The sequence below is a fragment of the Passer domesticus genome, chromosome 6, assembly GCF_036417665.1.
Source record: "Passer domesticus isolate bPasDom1 chromosome 6, bPasDom1.hap1, whole genome shotgun sequence".
Taxonomy (NCBI): Eukaryota; Metazoa; Chordata; class Aves; order Passeriformes; family Passeridae; genus Passer; species Passer domesticus.
The window spans coordinates 18,379,460-18,384,921 of record NC_087479.1 but is presented as its reverse complement, the minus strand read 5'-3'; the positions used below and the strand labels follow the sequence as shown (position 1 = coordinate 18,384,921).

At 35.4% G+C, this 5,462-nt stretch overlaps 1 long non-coding RNA gene across 1 annotated transcript; it reads right to left on the bottom strand.

The window, feature by feature from the left end:
* Positions 1-2,085: 2,085 nt before the first annotated feature.
* On the bottom strand, positions 2,086-4,080 carry LOC135302083 (uncharacterized). Its single transcript, XR_010363775.1, has 2 exons — positions 3,803-4,080; positions 2,086-2,245 (listed from the first exon to the last, which is right to left on the bottom strand). It is a non-coding gene; the product is annotated as an uncharacterized LOC135302083 (long non-coding RNA).
* Between the last annotated feature and the right edge of the window lie 1,382 nt (positions 4,081-5,462).

Genomic DNA, 5,462 nt, shown 5'->3' with positions numbered 1-5,462 from the left:
AACACTGATTTTATCACTATATAAGGAAGGGTTGAAGTAACTGAAATTCAAGGTAAGCTCCCTTTATCCATTCAGAGCATTACCAGCTTTACTTTTCCAATCGCTTTTTAGGTGGGACTGTGTTTGAGCTCCCTTTCTTTATTCTGCTAAGACTCTTTCCTCCACATAAGCTTACAGATGGCTGCATTGAACTGTGACAGGGCTGGATAAGAACTGCAAGGTAAAGTTATCAGTTGGCAGAGTGTGAAAAATGGTAAGTAAATCATCACATATCTAAATGTGTGTGTATTGGTAACTAACTCTTCAGCAGCTAGTGGAAACAGCAGGGCTTAATACAACAGGAGCTTTTGGCACTAGATAGAAAACTGATGAAATTTTCGAAATAGTTTCATTTTTTAAAACACCCCCTAGTGATTCCTCATGTTCAGTTTGGTGTCCACCAGTACCCTAGGCCTCTTCTGCCAAGATATTTTCCAGCAAGGTGGCTCCCAACATGTGCTAGTGCGTGGGGTTCCTCCTCCTCCTCTGATGCAGAATTTTAATATTTCTTCTGCTGAGCTTCATGAGGCTTTGTCAGCCCCTTTATTCAGCCTGAGGTCCTTTTAGATGTTAATACAATATGCTGGATTTTCATTCACTTCACCCTGTTGCTATCACCATGATAGCAACATATCATGTGAGCTTAAATTTAGCTCTACTTAAGTGATTGAATAAATATGCATTGACATACACACTAGAGAGGATTAATGGAATTAAAAACTGTAGATTTCTTAAAATGTTCAGTACAGATTCACCTTAAAAGTACTTATGTCTCAATTCAAATCCAGGATACCCAAAACCCAGACGAATTACTATTACCAGGAGAGGTCCATAAACCTTTTAGTTTAAATTTTGAAAGAATGCAATAGAAAAAAAGCCCACAAATTTTCTAAAAGTGTCCTTATCCTCATAACTATTTTAAGATAATGAAAATATTTAAATATAAAATATCTGAACTGGTGAACCAAATCATTGAGACTAAATGAGGCATTGATATCAAAAAAAATTAGTCTATTTACACTGCATAAAATTCCAGAACTTTTGATGCAACCATTTTGATTTAGAATTAAATTTGATGTCAAACCGAAAAGCCCAGAATGTTTTAGAAGAAAATTATGAAAGTAGAAGAAATAGGATAAAGAAATATGAGTAAATCAAAACAAAACAAAACAACTTCACTATATTCTTTCACAGGAAATATTGATATTTTTTTTCTCTCTTTTGATACCATTTAAAAAAAATTCCTATTCTGACCTTCTTATTCTCACCCATGGAAATAAAACTCATGTATTTTTGTTATGTTTAGCATTCTTCATTTACTCAATGGTGTTATGATGACATCTCCAGAAGTTTTTTAAATTTTTCAGATGTTGATCAAAGAAATTAATAGCTAATCTATATTTTTTATAATTTATCTCCTTTCCACACATTTTATTACATTCTCTCTTGTTTTTCTTTCACAGGCCTCAAATACAGATCTAAAAGAATATGCATTCACTACTTCATTTAGTAGGAATATGCAGGTCTGAAAAAGAGGTATACAAGATCAGTAGCTGCTGATCTCAGAGAGAAGTGTCAAACTGAAATGCTACCCAAGATGTTTGAGTTTATCCTATTTATATTATTAGGAATTTATTTATGTCTTTGGAACAATGCTGTCATCTTTCTTCTAAAACCATTTCACACATGTACAGGCATGAATGCAGAAGGAATGAGTATGACCATGAGGTTTCTCTGACTGCATACGCTATTACGCTGAATTTCAGAAATTTGTGCCACAAATTACAAAAATGACTTGTCATTAACTTGTGCACTCAGAAGTCAAAGCATACAAAATCTTTAATGCCTCTTTTTTGTTGTTTGCTTGATAGTTACTTTTAGCACAAACATTTCCAGGGTTTTAAAGTGTGGTAAATTATCCTCACAAGAGGAGCTCGAAGTTAATGACTGTATCCAAAAAAATGAACATATTACTGACCTGAAAAAAGTGAAATGCTAAATAAGACTTTAGAGGTTGAGGAATTAGAAACAATAAACTGTACTGGCTTCAGCTTTCTAATAGTTTAATAATAGTCTGTTTCACATTGATGTTGTTCAATTTATCATTTTTCACTTAGATTATATCAGGCACTTTCAGGTTAGGTGTGTTCCAAAAGCACTTTAAACTGGTGCCACGTAATTTTTGTACCCAAAGATTATATGAAACCTGTTAGATAGAGAATGAAAACAGCAGATTAAAGACGTTGTGATCTAATAACTCTCTACTCTACACACTTCTAAAGCTTATATGAGGTTCAGATTTTGCTTACAAGCTATCCCAGAGTTCATTAATCATTGGGTGGAAAAAATGTGTAAATGGAATTAAATTAAATAGTCTCACAAACCCTAATTATTATGGGTGATTAATTTTCTATTCTAGCCTCCATTAAGTGCCTTTACAGATATTCTTTCTACACACCCAGGTTTCTAATTTATTTCCCCTTTCGCCTTCATGTCCTAACAGTGCAGGGTCGTGCCAGGATACTCATTAGTTTTATGCTAGCAATTCTGCCAGGCAGCCTCAGACGCATCATCATCACCTCAGAAACCATTAATGGAACTGGTGCTGCAATCTAAAACTGACAGGCATAGAATAATCATTTAGGGGCTGAAACATGTTCTTCCATAAATGAGCATTTTGGAGGAAAAAATAAAAATGCATGTGTTCCAGTTATTCTCTGGAGACAAAAAGGTGATCTTAATAAATCAGATCTGAAGACATTTTTGTACATATCTGCTTGCCATGTCTGAAAAATAGCATCAAGTTTTTCAGACCCATGATTTATTTTTTGCTGACAAAGTCCAGAATCATTGAATTACCATGTGGCAGCAAAGATGCTGGATCTGGTTCATAATTTGACACTATATTGGCTGGGCCTGATGACTTTATTTGCATACTTGTCATAGTATGTTTCACTTAAGTTGTCTGCTGCCTCTTTTACCAGAACTATTTATGAGGCAATTTTTCATAAGAACAACATGAAAAATTTGCATGGTCATATATATGAAGATTCATCTGAAATAACTAGCATAGTTTTGAGGGACTTTGAATCATTAGTTACTGCTCCTGATTGGATTAGTAAATCATTTGGAGGAAGCTCACAAAAGACAGATAAAAATATTAGGGAACAAAATGAGATGTCTTACTTGGCTCAGTGACTTGGCCCTTCAGACCCCATTCTCTTTCTGACAAACAGAAACAGCTAATGTTTTCCCTTGATCATTTACTGTGGACACACATATCCTTTTAAACACCTTTCTCTTTCTCACTTTTTCTCCTCATAACTCCAACTATGCAGTACTGCTTTAGAACATGTTTCCTTTTCTCAGTTTGGCCAAGGGATGATAAGGCAGCTACCCACTGGTCCATAGCACATCTTGACTATAACACAGCCACACATTTATCAGTGATAATATAAACCAAAAAAGACTTTCTGAGATAATGGAGAGGAAACTTGCCTTCACTAACCACCACATTCAACACTGAATTCACTGATAATCTGTCTGCCTGTAATGGTCAGGCTTAGATTTTTTTATCTCATTAAAAAGTAGATGAGCTTTTGTGAGCAAAATGCTAATGGAAACAACATTAAATTCCACTGATTACAGCAGACTATACATATTTTTATGAAGCATACAGAAAAAATAGAAAGGAATAAATTACTAAGTGCAAACCAGTCAAGATACAAAGATCAGCAATCAGGGTCTTCATGTCAGCATTCACCTCATCTGTGTCTCCATTGTGACCCAAGATTTCATCTTAGTCAGGGAATGCAAAGTCAGTGAATCCATTGTGGTTTGCACTGCCATATACCTCATCTTAAAGTAGATTTGTAGGCTGAACATTTGGGAAGACAAATTGCAATCTTGATGCTGATTATCTGTCAATTGATCCAGACAGGTCTGATGCTGTGATCAGACTTAAACTTCTAAGGCTTGCTTTGACTGTGTACAGCTTGGTGCCTAGTGCCACTTGACATCACCTGAAGTATCTAGGACGTATTCTTGGGGTTTCTATGACAGAACAGTTATAGAACCCATAGAAGAGCTAGTCCCCACAAGGGAGTAACAAAAGGAGGTTAAGTCAAGTACCCAAGGACAACTCAGATATGAATGCATACCAATGTGAGGGAAAAAATTAAAACAACCAACGTAATATTACGCAACATAACTTACAGGTTGTGACTGTGCTAGTTATAGTTCCCCTAGGTCATAACTCTCTTTGTGCCCCAGTTCTCCATCTGAGACCTAACTTTAAACCAACTGGCTTTAAAGCAACACCTTATAAAGCAATAGAAACACTAAAAATCATCAGGCAGACACACCTGGGTGGGGTCAAGGAATATATAAAGATAGCTGCAGGAAGTGTATGATCTAAACAAAATTGTATGTCCTGAGCTAAATAATACATTACACAAAGGACTGATGGCAGATTTTGAACTCTCTGAGGTTTGGTTTTTTTATCTGAACTTTAGTAACTTTATTTCCTAAAAACTACAATATATTTTCCCTTCTCTTTTCAAGACTCAGATTGTCTCTAACATTGCTTTTAATGGTGCTACTTGCAGAGTAAAACAATTCAAAGAAATAAATGAGGCAGAACACTGGCTCATAAGAAAAGAGACTCATTATGAAAGTTGTTCTTTTGCTCAGGGTGGATCTCAGAGCTTTCTGTAAAATGTGAGATTACTGCTCAAAATCCAAAGTTTCTAATAAAAAAATCTCCTACTGCTCAGTTCCTCAGTTCCTGTGAGAGACGCACATATGTGACTACTGAAACATAAGCTGATAATACTGCGGCTAAGGTAAACTTTAAAAGCACAGCACCATACATTTTGTGAAGATCTTTTGTAACTCTATAAAAATGCCATCAGAAAATTGTTCTGTTTGGCGGCTGTTTGAAGATATGGCCATTTTATCTAGGATACACAAGAAAACAGCTGGGTAAGCTGTCTTTATCAGACAAGACAGATAGAGGGATAGCACTTAAGGAAAGAGTGAAAAGAGTGAAAAAGGGGACTTTGTGACAAATTGATTTTCATCTCCAATTATGGCTTTTTAGAAAATATATATCTCACAAAGGATTCAAACAAGCCTCCTAATGCAGGTAGCTATTGCCGTCTGGTAACTCTACTTTCATTTGTGCTTTCATTAGATGGCTTTAATGCTAAAGTGGAACATACAAAATTTTACAAATCTGCTGCTGTCAATGACATTTTAAGACCTGTATTTCAGCTCTCTCAAAATGCAAGTATGATAACTATGCTACAATGTTCTCTGAGAGGTGTTTGAAGAAGCAAATCTATATGCTTGCTGGAAAAATATGGCACCTTATTAGACTAAGTTGTTAAAATTCTAACAGAGAAAGTCTTCTGTAGGTAGTA